We start from the raw sequence: 21,295 nt of genomic DNA, 5'->3' as shown, positions 1-21,295 counted from the left end.
TGTGATATCTAGGAATGTATAATGGAATTTGCTTCAGTTTGCTTTTTTGTTTTGTTTTTTTATTTGAATTACTCAGTTTGCATGGACTCAGACACACTCTGTCATCAAAGTCCATACATTTCCAAACTTGGAATGTGATTTGCAGACCCCACCCCCACCTCCCAAGTGTTCAACAGCATGCATACATTTGAAAAATATGCATGAAAAATACATACTTTTTTGGGGGGAGGGAGTGCACAAAAATGCACTTTATTCAATGGGAGAAGAATGTGTACATTTCAAAAATATGCACAATTAATGCATACATTTGGAAAAAAATGCACATACGGATGGATTTTCATGAAACACACACACACACACACACATACAGCTCACAATCTGTTATGGGCTTGAGTCAGAAAGCGCTTCAGACTGAAATTCTGAGACCTTCAGTGAGCTCACGTTTCACTGATTTGCACATACCAAGTCATGTCACGTCTCTGAATCCACTCCACTAACTTGGAATTGCCTCATCCTGCTGCATGTGTACACAGGTCTAGCTGACCCAACATTCTGTCATTTAGAGATTAGAGAGATGAAGTAGACGTATTAACCACTTAGAGCTATTTCAAAATATAGTGGGCAGTTTCTAAATCAATTAAATGCAGACGGGCACAATCCTATGCATGTTTAGGCAGAAAAAAGTCCTACAGCTCACAGCATTCCACAGCTAGCCACTGGGGAATGTGGCTGGCTGGGGGTCCAGAACTAGGCTATAGACAGAGGCAGACTTGATTCTCATTGGTTAGGCTCAGAAGTTGATGCCTCCATGGTTCCTCAAGTGAATACCATCTGGTACTAAGGACAAAAGAAAAACACAACACTTGGCAACACTACAATGGTGGGTGTGACCAGATGGCCTCATTTTAAACTTCAGTCCTCTTCGAGATCGGGTGCCTTTATTTGTCTGGAATCTTTCCAGGATTCCAGCCGCACAACTCCGAAATGTTGTTGTTGTTGTTTTTCCTTGCTGTGCTCAGGGCTTGTTAGCTTTTGCGTGGCATCAGCTCTACACACCATCAGGTACTAGGGTGGAGGAGGCATAGGGGAAGAGGCGGAGTCAGTGAACAAGTGCTCTCTCAGTAAGCGCAAGGAGCCACAGTCAGAGAAGAGAGCATTGTGGCAGACCACGAAGAAAGCTGCTGCAGTTTTATCCAAACTTTCTTTTGTCTCACAGTTTTTGGCACAGAACAGCAGCAGTGGCCCTTGCTTACTTATCTTTAGGGGTGGACGAAAGTCACTTACCTGTCGTCGAAGCTCGTTCGTGGTGGGGGGAAGGCGCTTTGCTGCTCCCCCTGTGAAGTTCAGGCTGGGGGGGGAGGCTTCCCGCCTCGCCCAGCCGAAATTTAGGCTGGGGGGGAGGCTTCCCGCCTCGCCCGGCCAAAATTCAGGCCGGGGAGGAGGCTTCCCGCCTCGCCCGGCCGCGAACTCCAAAGTTTTTTTTTTTAAAAAAACACACCCCCGTGATAGGCTACGTGACGATTAACGTAGCCTATCACGGCTAGATCTGCAAACTCAGCCGTGATAGGCTACGGTAATCGTCACATAGCCTATCACGGGTGACTTTTTTTAAAAAAAAGCGCGTACGCAAATGGCGGCCCCCATGGGGAGCCGCCATTCGCGTTCCTTATTTGGTCGCTGTAGTCTACGTAAAGATTTACGTAGACTAGAGCGACCAAATAAGGAACGCGAATGGCGGCTCCCTATGGGGGCCGCCATTTGCGTACGTGCTTTTTTTTTTTTTTTAAGTCACCCGTGATAGGCTACGTGACGATTGACGTAGCCTATCACAGCTGACTTTGCAAATCTAGCCGTGATAGGCTACGTTACTTGTCACGTAGCCTATCACGGGGGCGTTTTTTTTTTCTTTTATTGGAATTGCGGCGGCGGCAGCCGGCCCCGCACGAACACCCGCCGAACCGCCGGCTGGAACGGGCAGGACATTCGGCAAAGGTAAGTCCCGTCCCGGGGGGGTGGGGGGCGGGTGTGTGTGGAGAATTTCTCCCCGAAACTTGTTCGGGGGGCCAAACACGTTGGCCCTCGGCCCCCCGAAGTTTCGGGGAGAAATTCTCCGCCATCCCTACTTATCTTGAAAACCAAACCAAACTCAGACCTGTGCTCACACAGGTGCTTACAGACAGTGGCTGGCAAAACAAAAAACAAAAAAAGGAAGAGAGGAAGAAAAAGCCTGTGGTGCAAAGGAGGGTGTGTGCATGTGTGTTGTAGGGGGAGTTTGGAGGCTGGCAGGAGATCAGGAAGCCTAAAGTTGGTTATTTGATTGTAGGGATGGAGGAGAATTCTGCCACGGACCCCAATGAGGCTAAAGAATTCAGGCCCCCAGAGTCCATGGCGGACTGGCACCACTCACCTCCGCCTCCCTGAGGACCCATCCAGAGCAGGAGCCTCCTTGCGGCGATCCTGCAGAGCCACCGGCCAGCTCTGGAGCACCAGCGATACGGCCACCATTGCCATATCACTGGCCGAGCAGGACTGTCTCCGGACACTGTGGTGCTGGAGAAGACTCTAACGAGTCCCCTGGACTGCAGTGAGGTCAAATCAGTCAATCCTAAAGGAAATCAACCCTGACTGCTCATTGAAAGGACAGATACTGAAGCTGAAGCTTAAATATTTTGGCCACCTAATGCGAAGAGAAAACTCTCTGGAAAAGACCCTGATGCTGGGAAGGACTGAAGGCAAAAGGAGACGGGGACGGCAGAGGATGAGATGGCTAGATAGCATCACTTATGCAATGAATACGGACTTGAGCACGCTCCGGGAGAGAGCGCAGGACAGGAAGGCCTGGTGTGCTATGGTCCATTGGGTCACGAAAAGTCGGACACGACTGAACGACTGAACAACAACAATGCCATTTGTGGCTGTAATGGTCTTAGATTAGGGTAAATGCAGCCATAGTGGACACCATTTGCATCCCTGCTTTTTTATCTCATGAAAAAGCAGGGATGCAAATGGCATCCAGTATGCCATTTGAGGCCGTAAAGATCTTAGTTTAAGCTAAATGCAGCCGTAAATGGCTGCACTTAGCTTAAACTAAGATTTTTGTAGCTGCAAATGGCATACTGGATGCCATTTGTGTCTGGAGACAGTCCGCCTTGGCCAGCGATACAGCAATGGCGGCCGTATTGCTGGCACTTTGGAGCTGGCCAGCAGCTCCACGGAATCACCATGAAGCCGGCCGGCTAGGATTCGGGGGGGGGGGGAGAGGAACGGATTGCCTCCCCCTGCCGCGGACACCCCATCAGAATGGCAGGTAAGCATTCCGCCCATCCCTATTTGATCGATGACACAGTCTTGGCTACCCCTGTTATTATTTTTCAGTGAAAGAGGGTAAGAGCTGCAATGCCAGGCCTTCTCCACAGCATCGAAGAGAATTCCCTAGCCTTTATGGCTGTGCACTCAGAGTGCCTGTTTCCTGTGTGTGTTTGTGTGTGTACTGGGTTTCATGAGATACACAGACACACAAGTGAGTGACCATGACCACAGGAAACTGCCTCCACTGTCACTCAAGGAGAGAGGGAGGGATATGCATTTTTGTGCATAGATGATGGACACACAGAGGAGCGTGTCCTTGAAAGCGTGGAAAACTGGGGGTGGAGGTGAAAATATAGACCCATATTATATACTGCAATTTATGGCATATATTTATCTTTGGTCCTCCTTCAGCTATTTTAATTAGAGGGGAGTAGGTTGGTTATATCTTCAATCCTGTATTTCTGAGCTTGTCTACATGTGTCTGTTAATCTGTTGTAACCATTTTCAGTGTCATCACAGAACTGAGATCTGAACACTATACAGGGACTTTTTCCTTTCCTTCTTTCCCACTACATAACCTCTAGGTGGCACTGTGGTATAGCAGAATAGTACAAAAGTAGGAAAAGCATTTTATGTCACTTTCACAAATAATGCCACATCCCCCTTGCTCTTAAAGAAAAGAAAAAAGGGGGGGGGGACCTTGCCAAAATTGCTGTTTAAAAACAGATGTGAAACAGGAGGGTCACAACCTTGTCTAAAGAACCCATAAACAACCGAGGGTAGAGAATGATGAGGACACAATAAATGCCTCATGTAGAAAAGCTCTGTTTTAGGGACGTAAGAATTCCACCACGGATCTCGGTGAGGCCAAATGCCAGTGTATTCAGCCCCGCGAAGTCTGTGGTGGAATGGCCTGCCCCCCCTGCCCACCCACGGATCCCCCCCAGGACGAGACTCACCTGGGGTGGATCTTCTGGCCGGCGGCGGCGGCTCCGGCAGCGGCTCCGGCGTCCGGTCTTCTGACTGGCTGCCGCTGCTGCGGCCATTTCCAGGCTTGCCTTGCGTAAAAAAAAAAAAAAATGTGATAGGTTACGTAAAGATTTATGTAGCCTATCATGGCTAGTTTTTTTTTTAAAAAAAAGATGTGATAGGCTACATAAACCTTTATGTAGCCTATCACGGCTGGGTGGGTAAAAAAAAAAAAACGTGTACGCAAATGGCAGCAGCTACAGCCGCCGCCATTTGCGTTCCTTCTTTTTACCATCTTAATCTACGTAAATATTTACATAGACTATGACGGCAGAAATCAAGGGGAACGCAAATAGTGTAGCAGGCACTATTTACGTCCCCTTTTGATTCACCGTTTTAGCCTACGTAAAGATTTACATAGGCTAAAACGGGGAATCAAAAAGGAACGCAAATAGCGCCCACTACGCTATTTGCGTTCCCCTTGATTTTCGCTGTCATAGTCTACGTAAATATTTACGTAGATTAAGACGGCCAAAAAGAAGGAACGCAAATGGCAGCGGCCGTAGCCGCCACCATCTGCGTACGCGGTTTGTTTGTTTTTTACCTAGAGCCCTCCGCGGCCAGAAATCCGGAGCACAGCCGGCCGTTCGAGGATTCCGGGGGGAGGAACGGAATGCTTCCCCTCCCACCATCAACATAATCCGCAAAAGGTAAGTCACTTTCGTACATCCCTACTCTGTTTTAGGGATGGCGGAGAATTCCGCCACGGATTTCAGTGAGGCTGAATGCATTTACATTCGGCCCCCTAAACCCATGGTGGAATAGCCTCCCACCCCTGCCCCCCCACAGAATCCCCCCCTAGGATGAAAGCTTACCTGGGGCGGATGTTCCGGTGGCGGCGGCTCCAGCGGTGGCCCCGGCGGCGGCAGCTGGTCTCTCAGCCAGCTGCTGCAAACTCAAATCGCGGCCACCACGCCATTTGCGTAGCTGCCTTTGCCATGATAGACTATGTAAACACTTACGTAGCCTATCACAACAAGCAAAAAAAACAACAACACTGCGTATGCAAATGGCAGCGGCTACGGCGGCCGCCATTTGCATTCCCTTTGTTTCGCTGTTTTAGCCTACGTAAATATTTACGTAAGCTATTACGGCAATAAAAGGGGAATGCAAATAGCGTAGTGGGTGCTATTTGTGTTCCTTTCCCCCCCCCCACCATAATAGCTTACGTAAATATTTACATAGGCTAAAACAGCAAAAAAGGGGAATGCAAATGGCAGCCGCCATAGCTGCCGCCAGTTGCGTATGTGGTTTATTTTCTGGAAGGCTGCCCAGCGGCTGGATGTCCAGCTATGGGCGGCCCTGGCCGGCAGCTCCATGGAATCTCCACGGAGCGGAGCCGGCCGGATCAGGATTTTGGAGGGAGGTGCGGAGTGCCTCTCCCCCACCGCGAATCACCCCGTTGAAAAGGTAAGTGACTTTCCTTCATCCCTACTCTGTTTATAGAAATTAGGGCTGTGCACAGATCCCCTGATCAGCATCAGATGCCACTTTGGATCCTCTGAGGTGCCCCCTATCTGCCTTGGGTTGATTCAGACCCCCTCTGCTTCGACTCTGATCTGAATCTAAAGTGAGATTTGGATATCCAGATCACCCATTTTTGGTGTTTTCCTATTGGCTTGGATGGGAAAGCACAAATGGCCATAACTTTTACAGTTTTTATGATACTGGCAAGAAATTTGGGGACCCCTCCAGCACCCTGGCCACCTGCAAAATTTCAGACAGTTTGGCCTAGTGGTTTTTGTGCTGGGTGGAGTTAAATTCTGAAGTTTTCCACAGAAACTCTCAAAGCAAAGAGCTGTAACTTCTCCCTGTTTCCACACATGCACGTGACACCTTGGCCTCTCCCAGCCCGTCTTGAGGGCATTGTGCCCCCCAAAGCCCAGGCAGTTTGGCCCACTGGCTTGTGTGCTAGGTACAGGTGAAATTTGATCTTTTCCACCAAAACACTGAAAGCAAAGAGCTGTAACTTCTCCCTGTTTAAACATATGCACATGACACCTGGGCCGCTCCCAGTCCCCCTTGAGGGTATCCCACCCACCAAGGTCCAGGCAGTTTGGCCCACTGGCTTGTATGCTAGGTGTAGGTTGGTTCTGATATTCCCAGAAACTCAGACCAAACTCAGAAAGGAAAGTGTGCTGAAGCAGGGGTCACTGTCCCTAATCTCTGCCGCAGGTTTCTTTGAAGTGCAAAACAATCTTTCTTCAGAAGACTCACCGACTCAGCCTCTCTATGGTTGAATACACACATTACCTGGAAGAAAGGCTGGAAGAGGTTCTTTTTTATTTGCTTTTGTTTATTTTTAGCACACACTAAATGGGCATGTTGAATGTATCTTGAATGAACTAGGGATGTACGAAACTCCCCTTACCTGGCTCCGCCGGGTTCCACTGGGGGGGAGGAGGTGAGGAGTGCCTCCCCCCCTGAATCCTGGCCAGCCGGCTCTGCTCCGCGGGGATTCCACAGAGCCGACAGACGGCTCTGCCAGCAGCCAGACATCCGGCCGCTGGCTAGCAGGGATGCTAATGGCGGCGGCCATAGCCACCGCCATTTGCATCCCTGTAGTCAGCCGTGATAGGCTATGTAAAGACTTACGTAGCCTATCACGTCTGGCTTAAAAAAAAAAAAAAAACGCATGTACGCAAATGGCAGTGGCTATGGCCACTGGCATTTGCGTTCCCCTTATATTCGCCATCTTAGTCTATGTAAATATTTACGTAGACTAAGACGGCCAAAAATAAGGAACGCAAATGGCGGTGGCCATAGCCGCCGCCATTTGCGTATGCGTTTTTTTTTTAAGCCAGATGTGATAGGCTACGTAAGTCTTTACATAGCCTATCACGTCTTGTAAAAAAAAAAAAAAAACTGACAAGACTGCAAGTGGTGGCTGCAGCAGCCGGTCGGAAGATCAGCCGCCGCAGTTGCTGCTGCTGAAGCCGCCGCTGCCGCAGCCGCTGCCACCTGGAAGATCCACCCCAGGTAAGTCTCGTCCCGGGGGGGGATCTGTGGGGGGGCGGGGAGGGCAGGCCGCTCTTCCACAGATTTCAGGGGGATAAATGCACTGGCATTCGGCCTCACTGAGATCCGTGGTGGAATTCTCTGCCATCCCTAGAATGAACACGGTCAGTGCCTAGCCCAGAAGGGCCACTGATTTTTGAATGCGGGAAACCTCCACCTCATGGACCCATTCTTCCCCCAACCCATTTCCTCCATGGTGGCCAGTCTAAGCCTCTTTTGATGAGAGACGGAGAGCTTGCAGGAGTTCCAGAGCCACTACCAGCCTCATGCTTGCCCCTGCTGCCAGCCTGCTGGGAAGCGGGGGCCTCTTCCCCGAGCAAGACCAATTGGTGCTGCCTCCTTAAGTGCAGGAGCAGGCTGCTGGTGCTGGAGTGCCCTGGCTGTTTCCCCCTGCTCAGAGATGCCTTGCAGTGGTGGCAAACAGCAGTGCTGGGATCTGCTCCCAACTCAAAGTGGTCCCACACAATGCTGCCCTGATGTTTCAGGGGAGGAGGGGAAGCAGACTGCCTGCCTTGAGTCTGCCTTGAGACTGCCTGCCTTGAGTCACCATATGAGCAGGGTGAAAAATGCAAGAGAGGTCAGGTGCTGGAGCCTCTGCCTGCCGCTCCTCCTCCAACATACCCTGGTGGATCTCCTCCTTCTCACCCTCCACCATGCTGAGGACTTCAGACAGTCCTAACATCCATCAGCAGGCTCCCCTCTTCCACTGCAGAAGGAGATGCTGCTCTGCCTTGGGCAAGAGTGCGACTGCTGCACCTGCTCACACCAGCCTCCTCAGTGACCTCCGAGCACTGCAACTGGCCTCCACACTCTGCTGTCCTACTCCACTGGGATGCACTATCCAGACTGGGGGAGAGCCAACTTGCCTAATGGTGCTGCTAGTGACAGCAGCACCTCACCCACCTCTGCCCTGCCAAGATCCTAAAGAAGATGCCTCCTATTGCATTGGATTGCTTTGCCACACAGTGGACTGTTATTGGACTAAGAAGGTAATTAAAATAAATACTATGTGTTTCGTGCTTTTTCAACACTGTCTTAAAATTTGGATGTATAGAGTTGGTGGAACAACAACCTAGCATGCTTACACACACAGACAAAGGCACACAAGAGCTGAAGAAAAGCAGAACTACCTAAGCAAATAACAGGTGTCATTAATGTATTGTTTTATATTTCATGTTCTTTTATGGAAGACAGGTTAACTTCAAGAAATACAGGATGGCAGCAGAGGTGATAAGATAAGAGCCAAGAGCAAGGAAACAATAATAAAAAGCCCCTTCTTTAATTTCTGTTTTAGGAGGATCAACACAGAGGAGACACAGACGGTTCACTTCAGCGGGGGGAAGGGGCACCAAACACTACACACAAAGCCTGCTATAATATGCTTTTTTAAAAGAATTTAGAAAGCAGGATAAAACTAAATGCTTGAATATGACTTAAAGGGGGGGGGGAAGCATGCCCAGAAGTCAATATTTGCTTTTAAAAATCAAAATAAGACTGCTTAAAAAAAAAACTCTAAAAGAGACAGAGTTGACAGACAAAAAATGACAAGGAAATAGAATGGAGAAAATAGGGATGTACGAAAGTGACTTACCTTTTCGCGGATTCTGTTCATGGTGGGGGGGAGGCGTTCCATCCCTCCCCTGGGAATCCTTGACAGGGGGGGAGGTGATCCGGTCTTCCCCCCCGGAATCCTCGACAGCCGGCTGTGCTCGGCGGCAGCTCCACAAAGCAGCCAGCCAGGGCCAGGCCAGGGCCGTCCACAGCCGGATTTCCAGCCGTGGAGGGCTCTGGGTTTAAAAAAAAGAAAAAGCACGTATGCACATGGCAGTGGCTATGGCCGCTGCCATTTGCATTCCTTATTTTTTGCCGTCTTAGTCTACGTCAATATTTACGTAGACTAAGATGAAGAAAAGAAAGGGGAATGCAAATAGCGTAGTGGGTGCTATTTGTGTTCCCCTTTCTTTCCTTCGTCTTAGTCTACGTAAATATTTATGTAGACTAAGACGGCAAAAAATAAGGAACGTGAATGGCAGTGGCTGTAGCCGCCGCCATTTGTGTATGTGTTGTTGTTTTTAAACCCAGATGTGATAGGCTACCTATGTCTTTACGTAACCTATCACGTCTATGGGGGAAAAAAAAGAAAAAGACCAGACTGCAAATGGCAGTGGCGGCAGCCAGTCGGAAGACCAGCCGCTGCTGCCGCTGAAGCTGCCGCTGGAGCTGCCACCATCCAGAACATCTGCCCGAGGTAAGTCTCGTCCCGGGGGGGGATCCGCAGGGGGCGGGGGGTGGCAGGCCGTTCTGTGATGGATTTCGGGGGGCCGAATGCCCTGGCATTCAGCCTCACCGAGATCTGTTGCTGAATTCTCTGACATCCCTAGGAGAAAGACAAAGTGAGGGTCAACCTTAGACAGCAAACGCAGCCTTTTTTGGAGTACAAAAGCGACATAAACAAACACAGGAATGGCGGGGGAAGGGGAGCGTAGCGGCAATGAGAGAGGAAAAGCTATAGTAGTCTGAAAAAATATGGAAAGGAGAGATTAATATATCTAATACAAATAACAAATGAGTTGGAGGTAGAAAGAAATAGGGGAAGGTGGCTGGAAGAGGTGCTGCAAAAAACACCATCCCAAAGGGGACAGTTGAGCAAGGAGCAAGGGAATGATCCCACTAGAACCAAGCTGCTTCCTTTTAATTTACGTAAATATTGATGAAAGCCTAATGGCATTGGCAATCAAAAATGAAGAAATAGAAGGAACAACTCCAAGGAATGCATGTGAACACACACACATGATCAGCTACCCATACACCAGCCCTTTCCCAAAAACATAGCTAGGGCAATAACCAAACACAGCCTTTTGCCAAAGTAAATATACCCCCTTCCTCCACCACACTGTCTGATTGGAGACTGCTGGCATCAGTTATGGCCGAGAGTTCCTATTCGCCAAGGCACACTCCCTCCTCCTCCTGTGCTCGCCTTCCCACCCATCCCACCTTCCCGTGTCTGCTCGCCTTACCCTTCCCTCCTCCTCCTCCTTCCCCTCTGTGTGAGCTTTCAGAAATTGATACTTTTGATACAGACTGTCTGGACTGCTCAGGCATTAAGTAGCACTCCAAATATACAAGTTGGAGGAGGCACTTCGTGGGGAGGGTGGGGGGCTTTGCCCCGGGGCACTTCGGTACTGCTCTGACCTGCTTCGTATCATGAGGATTTTGCTCCAAATAGGCCCGCTTCACCTCATTATTCAGGCTTTGTGAGAAGACAGTGCACAGCCCTAATAGCAACTATTTCTAAATATGCATCTGTACAGATAAATTTGTGTACTGTTATGTTCCCCTTTTCAGTGATGCAAATCTTACAGTATACAGCGGAGAAGGCAATATCTATCCTCAGAATTCCAAAGGAACTATTCATGATGCTGAACCTATTTTGAGGGGTAAGGTTCAGAACCTTGGACAGCTCCCTTTGAGATCCAGCTGGTTCTGACTGAAACCCAGAATGGAATTACAGCCCCACCAAAATCAATGCCACCAGCCTCCACTGGTTGCTATGATAATCACAGCATTGGTTTTCTCCTCCCATCAAGTTGCTGTCTTTGGGTCTCTCTGCCTTCCTAGACCCTTTGAGTGGAATGTCCTAGAAACTGATACAAATGAATTAAATAGAAGTTGCTATGTCGCATAAGACACCTGCACAGAGTAGCACTGAACAGTCCTGAAATGCTAACATTTGATTTTGGGGGAGTTGAAACCAATGATCTGGAAGGGTAGGTGGGTAGATTTCATTTTGCTCTCCCCTGTGTCCTCCCAGCCTACTAAATGTGTAGCTGATGCTCGTTGCCAAAGTGGAAATCACACAAAAGTGTCATCCCATATCTCTCTAAATGCCCAAGTGAACAGCTCTGCTGGCTGATCTCACAGCACAGTTGCAGCCAACAGTCGGATGCCTGCCACTATCCTTGTCCCCAGTGAGCTGCTTTATATACTTCTAATTAAAAATAATCCCACCCTCCCCCAAATGTTGTCTGTGCTACCAAACATCCCAAGTGCCATTTAAATACCTTCTCCTGCCAGCTGAGTCCAGCTATCAAGAGAGTCGGAAGCAGATGATAGCAATAAGATCTTGTTCTCTCACAGGCAGAAATGCCCATACGTAAATCTAATTAGCCATGTACATTTTTGCTTTGTAGAGCACATCTCTCTTGTTTGCATGCCTGGTTGAATTCTCATCCTTCATTGAAAACTAAGTCATCAGCCCCTCCCTGGGTTCTTTTCTCTCCTACTTTTAATTGCTAAATATGCTCTGAGCATAGTGCAGATACGACAAAGTAGGCCTTAGAAAATGTTCTACTATACCCAGTGCCAGGTTCAGATTTGGGGGGAAGCCTTGGGCAAGATGCCCTCAGTGGACCCCACCCTCCTCACAGCAACTCCCTAATTGCCACTTGTTCCCCCTCTGCCCACCCCATGGGAAAAGGAAAGCAAGTAGGGATAGCTGAGAAATTCATGGGGTTCTCATTCTAGTGTGAAAATATCAATTTCACACATCCCAAGACTGCCAACAGAATGGGACGCATCTTGCCTTGGAAATCCGAGACTTGCAATGAGCTTCAAAGGGGTAGAAATGTGCAGGTCTACAAATGCATACTTTTCAGACAAGGTGATCCGTTCCTCCCCTGCCCCCCGCCCCAGAATCCTCCAGAGCGGCTCCAATCCATGAGGATTCTGTGGAGCCACCTGGCTTGAGGGCCACTTACCTGGTCCTGGACCTGTTCACCCAGGCGCTGATCGCCATGTTGCTTAAAAAAATGGTGATCAGCAGGATGTGCCCATAGACTTATAAGCAACATTCATGGCTCTATTTTGTGCACAAGTCTATGGGCACATCCTGCCGATGGCCAATAAAAAAAAAAAGAGAGAGAGAGGCACGGAGGCGAATGGCTCTGGTTAAGCAAGCAGTCAAGAGCCGGCCCACATGGAAGCCTCCTGGAGCGGAGTGGGGCCATCCTGCTGCGGATTCTGGGAGAATCCAGCCTCATTTGAATCTGTGGTGGATGTCTCTAATGTCCCTATCTGCAGCCTCCCAGGCTGCCTGTACTTTCTGATCTGGTGGGAAAAAAAGCCTAGTGAGGGAGGAATTACTTCATGATGCTTCCCCAGATTTTTAATTGATGAGCGGGATGCCAAGACGGGTACAAGGTGCTGGGGAGATGATTGCATAATGAAAGAGAGAACACACATGCACTCTCCTTGGCTGCCTTATAAGTATGACAAGTAGGGATGGTGTGGGCACCCTATTCCATCCAGGAATCCAGCAGAACCCCCACACACACCTGCACCCCCGAGCCCCACTCATTGAGCCTCTGCCCATGCTCAGCAAGTGGCCTGCACTCACACTTGCAGCCTTGTCGAGCACCACAGTCCCCTTAAAACAAACAAAATTAAATTTAAAAAGTGGCTATCGCAAAACGTGCATTTTTGTGAATGTGCATATTCCTGCGTGCAAAAATTAGGGATGTCAGAGAATTCCGCCAGGGATCTCGGTGAGGCTGAATGCCAGTGTATTCGGCCCCCCAAAATCTGTGGCGGAACGGCCTGCCCCCCCACCCCCCAGGCGGATCCCCCCTGGGACGAGACGTACCTGGGGCGGATGTTCAGGGTGGTGGTGGCTGTGGTGGCTGGTCTTCCGACCGGCTGCCGCCACCGCCATTTGCAGGCTTGTTGGGGTTTTTTTGTTTTTTGTTTGCTTACAGAGACATAATAGGCTCTGTAAAGATTTACGTAGCCTATCACGGCTGGTGTTTTTTTAAAAAAAGCATACGCAAATGGCGGCGGCTATAGCCGTAGCCACTGCCATTTGCGTATGTGGTTTTTTGTTTGTTTGTTTTTTACTCAGAACCCTCTGCGGCTGGAAATTCGGCTGCAGACGGCTCTGGTCTGGGCCTGGCCGGCTGTTCCACAGAACCGCCGCGGAGCACAGCCGGCCGTTGAGGATTCCGGGGGGGAAGAACGGATCGCCTCCCCCCCCATCAAGGTTTCCGGCAGAGGGACGGAATGCCTCCCCCCCATGATGAACATAATCCGTGGAAAGGTAAGTGACTTTCATACATCCCTAGCAAAAATGCACATTTTCACGTGTACACAAGTATGCACTTTTGCGATTGCCATTTAATTTTTCAAATGGCAGAGCTCAATGAGGCCTCTGGGGTAAGTGCGGGCTGGTCTCTGAGCATGGGAGTGGCTTGAATGCAGTCTGGGGACCAGAGGGCAGGGGCAGGGGCTGAGCAGGAGCCCACAGAACTCAGATGGGGTTGGGTTCGCCCATCCCTAATGGTAAGCACAAGAATCCAGAAACCAATACATGATAATTTCTACATTTTTTTCTTCAGCTTTATTTTTGAAAGCAATTTATTTTCTATAAAATTGATTTGAGAATGGTTTACACACACACAATACACACACACACACAGAACTATACCAACATGCGCATAATAGAGAATGTCTATAAAAATGTGTAATTTTGTTCAAAAATGTGCAGACATATGCACAAAGCTCTGGGAATCAATAATAAGCATGCTGCAGGGGTGCATGAATCAGCGATTCTCCAAAATGCCTACCCCCTGACATTGGTATTGGGCAGGTGTCCAGCAAGACTGGCCCTTAACGCTGGCCCTAGTTAGTACACTACAAGCTATTCATAGAATCATATAGAATCATAGAATAGTAGGGTTGGAGGGGGCCTACAAGGCCATCGAATCCAACCCCCTGCTCAATGCAGAATCTAAGTCAGAGCATCCCTGACAGATGGCTCTCCAGCCTCGTCTTGAAGGCCTCCAGTGTGGGAGAGCCCACTGCCTCCCCAGGTAATTGGTTCCATTGTCGTATTGCTCTTACAGTCAGGAAGTTTTTCCTGATGTTCAGCCGGAATCTGGCTTCCTGTAACTTGAGCCCATGATTCCGTGTCCTGCACTCTGGGATGATCAAGAAGAGATGCTGGCCTTCTTCTCTGTGACAACCTTTCAAGTACTTGAAGAGTGCTATCATATCTCCCCTCAGTCTTCTCTTCTCAAGGCTAAACATGCCCAGTTCTTTCAGTCTCTCTTCATAGGGCCTTGTTTCCAGTCCCCTGATCATCTTTGTTGCCCTCCTCTGAACCCTCTCCAGTTTGTCTGCATCCTTCTTAAAGTGTGGCGCCCAGAACTGGACACAGTACTCCAGATGAGGCCTAACCAGCGCTGAGTAGAGGGGAACTAGTACTTCCCGGGCTTTGGAAGCGATGCTTCTATGAATGCAGCCCAAAAGAGCATTGGCCTTTTTTGCAGCCACATCACATTGTTGGCTCATATTCAGCTTGTGATCGACAACAATTCCAAGATCCTTCTCACTTATAGTGTGGTTGAGCCACGTGTCCCGCATCTTGTAACTGTGCATTTGGTTTCTTTTTCCTAGGTGCAGAACTTGGCATTTATCCCTATTCAATGTCATTCTGTTGTTTTCTGCCCAGCACTCCAGTCTATCCAGATCACTTTGAATTTTGTTTCTGTCTTCCAAAGCATTAGCTATCCCTCACAATTTTGTGTCATCTGCAAATTTGATCAGCATTCCCTGCACCTCCTCCTCCAAGTAGGGGTGGACGAAAGTCACTTACCTGTCCTCGAAGATTTCCCGCAGTGGGGGGGAGGCGCTTCGTTGCTCCCCCCGCGAAGTTCAGGCCGGGGGGGAGGCTTCCCGCCTCGCCCGGCCGAAATTCAGGCCGGGGGGGAGGCTTCCCACCTCGCCCAGCCAAAATTCAGGCTGGAGGGGAGGCGCCTCGCCCGGCCACGAACTAAACAGTTAAAAAAAAAAAAACGCCCCCGTGATAGGCTACATGACGATTAACGTAGCCTATCACGGCTAGATCTGCAAAGTCAGCCATGATAGGCTACGTAAATCGCCACGTAGCCTATCACGGGTGACTTTAAAAAAAAAAAAAAGCGCGTACGCAAATGGCGGCCCCCATAGGGAGCCACCATTCCCGTTCCTTATTTGTTTGCTGTAGTCTACATAAATGTTTACGTAGACTATGGCGAAAATAAGGGCAACGCAAATAGCGTTGCCCTTATTTTCGCCGTAGTCTACGTAAAGTTTTGAGGAGAAATTCTCCGCACCCCCCCCCACACCCCCCCCCCCCGATGAGCAAACTGATGAGTTTGCTCATCAGGAGATCATGGGGCACTTTGTCGAAAGCTTTGCTGAAGTCGAGGTATATGATGTCTACAACATTCCCACGGTCTACAAGGGAGGTTACTTGATCAAAAAATGAGATCAGATTTGTCTGGCAGGACTTGTTTTTGACAAATCCATGTTGGCTTCGAGGAATCACGGCATTGTTGTCAAGGTGCTTCCAGATGGATTGCTTTATCATCTGCTCCAGAATTTTCCCAGGGATTGATGTCAGACTGACTGGTCTGTAGTTCCCAGGTTCCTCCTTTTTACCCTTTTTGAAGATAGGGACAATGTTAGCCCTCCTCCAGTCATCTGGCACTTCCCCCGTCCTCCATGATTTCTCAAAGAGAATAGACAGCGGTTCTGAGAGTTCTTCTGCCAGTTCCTTTATGACTCTAGGATGCAGTTTATCTGGCCCTGGAGATTTGAACTCATTCAAAGTAATGAGGTGTTCCTTGACCATATGCCTGTCGATCTCAAGCTGCAATCCTGCCCCTTCAACCTGTACTTCGCCTTTGCCAGGGGGGTCATAGACCCTCTTTGGGGAGAAGACTGAGCCAAAGTAGGAAATGAGCACCTCTGCCTTTTCTTTGTCATCTGTTATCATTTTGCCATCCGTATTTAATAGCTGAACCACCATTTCTTTCCTCTGCCTTTTACTATGCACGTAGGTGAAGAAAGCCTTTTTGTTGTTTTTAACATCCCTTGCTAACCTCAGCTCATTCTCAGCTTTAGCCTTCCTGATGCCATCCCTGCAATTCTGTGCTATCTGCCTGTACTATTCCTTTGTTACTTGGCCTTCTTTCCACTTCCTATATGTGTCCTTTTTTGTTTTCAGGTCATCCCTAAGCTTTTTGTGAAGCCACATTGGCTTCTTCTGTTGTCTTCCACCTTTTCTTCTTGTTGGAATTGCTTGTGATTGTGCCTTGAGAATTTCCTTTTTTAAAAGCTCCCACCCATCTTGGACTCCTTTTCTCGCTAGCATCGCTTGCCATGGGACCTTACTGATCATTGTTCTGAGTTTATGAAAATCAGCTTTCCTAAAATCCAGGGTACGCGTTTGACTACACTCGGCTTTTGCTTCCCTTTGAACCAAGAACTCAAGTGCAACATGGTCGCTTTCCTCCAGAGTTCCTGCAACTGCTACTTTATCCTCTAAGTCATCTCTGTTGGTTAAGATCAAGTCAAGGATAGCCGATCCTCTAGTTCCTTCCTCTACTTTCTGTAGGAGGAAGTTATCCGCCGCACAAGTCAGGAATTTCCTGGAGGGGCCATGTTTTGCAGAATTTGTCTCCCAACAAATATCGGGGAAATTGAAGTCCCCCATTACTACAACATCATGCTTCCTTAAAACATTGGCTATTCATGTAAAATGTTTTTCTCTTTGAATAAGGAAGTGAACAGGATCCCGTGATGATTTCCAAGGGCTCTGAAGTCATGAGATCTGGTTAGGGATGTGTGAATCAGCAATTCTCAAGCTCACCAAAGTTCTTCAAAGTCCATCTTGAAGCTCACTCCGACTTGAGTCCATATCAGACTGTGAGGTTTGTTCTTTTTCTTTCTTTCTGCATGAAAATCTGTGTGTTATTTCCATACATGTTTTCCGACATGTATGCATGTGCACATATTTGCAATGTACACATTCCTTTTCCATCGATTGAAATGCATTTGTTCCCCTTTTTCAAATGTAGACATTTTTTCCATGCACATTTTTCAACTGTTTGCATGCTGTCAAATGCATTGTTTTTGGTCTGTGAATGACACTGCGTGCTCAGAAATGTACGGACTTCAACAGCAGATTGCATCAGAGGTGTGAACTGGGTAAATCCTGATAAAAAATGAACTGAATTTATCATATATCCCTAGAGCAGTTGCTATAATGTTTCTCAAGGCCTGCATAAGCCCATTGTGACTAGTCTATTTACATTTCCTCTAGTGACTATAGAATCTGAACGCCAACCTACTTGTATGATTTCACACAGAGTCCTTTTTATTCCAGATGAGTACCATGAACCCTCAGGCCATTCACTTAAGAGGCTGTGGTAGGAGATGGACAAGAGTATCCTCAGGCAGAATTCATCCTTGAAACCTTTCTTCACTCACTCCTGCCCAACTAGCCATTTTTATATCCTGCTGGGGAGTACATCTTTGACAGGTGAAATGGTTTATCTTATCACACCATTTTACTGCTCAAGGCTTTCATCTAGTGATGGTATGAAATGGCTGAACCCTGATAATTGGTCTTTTCTTCCTGGCCAGCTAGCTGTTAAGTAGGGATGTTGGAGAATTCCATCATGGACTCCAGTGAGGCCGGATTCTAAAGAATTTGCGTCCATTTGCATCCGCAGCAGCCCGTCAGTGGCTGGAGGCCCCACTGCTGGTTGTCCTGGCTGGCGGCTCCGCGGACCGGCCACGGAGTGGAGCTGGCTGGGCAGGATTCCGGGGGGGGGGAATGGATCACCTCCCCTGCATCAAGGATTCCAGGGGGGAGGAACAGATCACCTCCCCCCACCTGCGGACCCCAGCGGAGCCAGGTAAGTTGAGCTTCGTACACCCCTAATGCAAGCACAGGTAGGAGCTTCAGGATGGGCTCTTTCCATTTGGTCTGAGGTTTCTTGCATTGCCTTGGTGGTGCAGTAGTGGTTCTACTATCCATGCTATCGGTGTATAATTGAGAGGGGGCCTAATACTGTCATTTATGAGCTGAGGTGAGGGAATACCAGAAGGACAAGCTCCACATCTCAGATCAATGTACCTGAACTGATCAGAAGAACTACATTCATATTTTATTTTGTTTCCCCTTCACTTGCCGCACTTCACTTGCTGCACTTCTTTTCAATAATAAATGCATTGTTAAATTTGATCGGGTGCCCTCAGGTGTGGTGGCAGGCACGCACAACAGCTCCACTTGCCATACTTCGTCATTACCTCATAGCTGTTCCCTGGCCATTTGGCTGGCAGAGGTTCACAATTCTAGGAGCGATGTGCAACAAAACCTGTACTTCAAATCTTCTTTTCAATATTGTTGGCTGTTTTGGTTTCAGCCAATGACCTCTGTCACTGTAAGGGCTTAGTGTTCATAGGGATGGCAGAGAAATCTGCTGCAGATTCAAATAAGGCCAGATTCTCAAGAATCTAGCCTGCAAAGTCTGCAGTGAAATGACCCCATGGACCTATGGGTCCATCAGATTTCCTGTGGGGCGGCTCTGCTCCATTCTAAATGGTACGCTCAGCTAATGGTGGCAGCTATTATCCAATCATGGGAAAAATATGACTGGAAATTGCATAGTGTATGGCATTTGTGGCTGTAAAGCACTTTTTTATGTAAATTGTGGTGTGAACAGCCACAATTTACATAAAAGGAAGTGCTTTACAGCTTCAAATGCCATAAACTACACAATTTACAGCCGTATTTCTACAGCAATTGGCTAATGGCGGCTTCCATTAGCTGATCACACCATTTAGAATGGAGGAGAGCTGCCCCATGAAATCTGACAGATGCAGTAAGGCTCTAGGGAAATCCATGGGGCCCCAAGCAGCCCAGATTTCCCCATTATGGACTTCTTCCCCCCAGAATGGAAGTCACAGGGTTTGTACGTCCTTAAGTGATTGGCACTGTGAGGACTGGGTTACAGGGTGTCCACTATGGTTCTGGTTCAGACCAAAGTCTTGCACAAGTCAGATTTCCCAGAGAGACAGGAACATGAATAGAGAAGTACTACAGATAACTTGTGTGTATGTCACTCCAACAAGCAGCAGATTCAGAATGAGCCTTAAGTGTAGTTTTGGCTTCCTTTAGACTGGTCAACCCCACCTCCATACTGACACCATCTCTCTGTTTCAGAAACATTGGGTTGTGATGACATGGTGGTGTGATCATATCTTCATGGTTGGAATCATCAGAATCTGAGGATGGCAGTGCAAACTCCTCCAGACATGTGTGAGTTTCCCCTGGAACCTTCCTGGGAAACTAGGTCCTAAAGAGAGGGACATCTTGTGATGCCCTTCTGTAGCCAAGCCCTCTCCTTGTTCTGTTAACTCAGGGTCCTTTGAGCGTTAGGGTTGGGATCATGGACCATGACACAGTCCCAGGGCCAGGCATCAGAAGGAGTGAGCATATATGCCTTCATTCATTACTGTAATATGGGAACCACTTTCCCCTGATGTTGTCCATTATATAATTTGAAAGGCTGGGACCATATGGACAGGACTAGTCCCACATGTTCTTCCCACTTAACAGCAGGGGTGTATGAAACCCACTTAGCATGCTCCGCTGGGATCCACTGGGATCCGCTGGGATCTGCTGGGGGAGGTGATCCAGTCCTTCCCCCAGGAATCCTGCTCGGTCGGCTCCGCTCCGCTCCACTCCACGGCAAGGCCGTGGAGCTGCCAGCCGGGATGACCACAGCCGGATTTCCGGCCACTGCTGGGCTGCTGTGGCTGCAAATGGTGGCCATCGTAGCAGCCGCCATTTGCATCCTTGCATTAGGCCATTATAGGCTACACAAGTATTTACATAGCCTATCATAGCAAAGAGCAGGGGCACAAATGGCATAGCGGCTGCCATTTGCGCCTAGGGATGTCAGAGAATTCTGCCACGAATCTAGGGGAGGCTGAATGCCAGCGCATTCGGCCCCCCGAAATCAGTGGTGTAATAGTCTGCCGCCGCCGCCATTTCCAGTAAAAAAACAAAAAAACAAAAAACAAAAAAAATGATAGGCTACAAAAGATTTACATAGATTTACATAGCCGATCACGGTTAGGGTTGGCGGAGAATTTCTCCCCGAAACTTCGGGGGGCCGAGCGCCAACGTGTTCAGCCACCCGAACAAGTTTCAGGGAGAAATTCTCTGCACCCACCCACCCCCCGCACCCCCCCCGGGACGGGACTTACCTTTGGCGAATGTCCCTCCTGGTGGTGGGTCCGGCTGGCGGTTCGTCGGGTGTTCTTCCGGGGCGGGAGCGGCAGCTGGTCTTTCGACCAGCTGCCCCCGCCGCCATTCCAATAAAAGAAAAAAAAAAACGCCCCCGTGATAAGCTACGTGACGATTAACATAGCCTATCATGGCTAGATTTGCAAAGTCAGCTGTGATAGGCTACATGATGATTAACGTAGCCTATCACAGCTGACTTTGCAGATCTAGCCGTGATAGGCTACGTTAATCATCATGTACTCTATCACGGGGGCGTTTTTTTTTTTTTAACTTTTTATTTCGCAGCCGGGCGAGGTGAGGCGCCTCCTCCCCGGCCTGAATTTCGGCCGGGCGAGGTGGGAAGCCTCCCCCCCAGCCTGAATTTCAGCCGGGCGAGGCAGGAAGCCTCCCCCCCGGCCTGAACTTCGCGGGGGGAGCAGCAAAGCGCCTCCCCCCCACTGCGAAAAGCTTCGAGGACAGGTAAGTGACTTTTGTCCATCCTTAATCACGGTGTAAAGATTTACATAGCCTATAACGGCTAGATTTTAAAAAACAGCATGATAGGCTACGTAAATGTTTACGTAGCCTATCATGGCTGATTTAAAAGAAAAAAAAACACGCGCATACGCAAATGGCGGTGCCCATGGGCGCCGCCATTTGCGTTCCTTATTTTGGCACATCTTAGTCTACGTAAACATTTACGTAGACTAAGACAGCAAAAATAAGGGGAACGCAAATAGTGTAGCGTCTACGCTATTTGCGTTCCCCTTATTTTCGCTGTCTTAGTCTATGTAAATGTTTATGTAGACTAAGACATGCCAA

General features: G+C 48.7%; 1 long non-coding RNA gene across 1 annotated transcript; it reads right to left on the bottom strand.

Moving 5' to 3' along the window:
* Positions 1-65: 65 nt before the first annotated feature.
* On the bottom strand, positions 66-20,589 carry LOC146338462 (uncharacterized). Its single transcript, XR_014784754.1, has 3 exons — positions 20,455-20,589; positions 4,269-4,367; positions 66-1,065 (listed from the first exon to the last, which is right to left on the bottom strand). It is a non-coding gene; the product is annotated as an uncharacterized LOC146338462 (long non-coding RNA).
* Positions 20,590-21,295: the final 706 nt, after the last annotated feature.

Source organism: Heloderma suspectum, chromosome 9 (genome assembly GCF_057233095.1).
Source record: "Heloderma suspectum isolate Gila_16-S chromosome 9, 16-S_ref, whole genome shotgun sequence".
Classification (NCBI taxonomy): domain Eukaryota; kingdom Metazoa; phylum Chordata; class Lepidosauria; order Squamata; family Helodermatidae; genus Heloderma; species Heloderma suspectum.
Note: the sequence above shows the minus strand (reverse complement) of the source record. Positions and strands in the feature narration are given on the sequence as shown.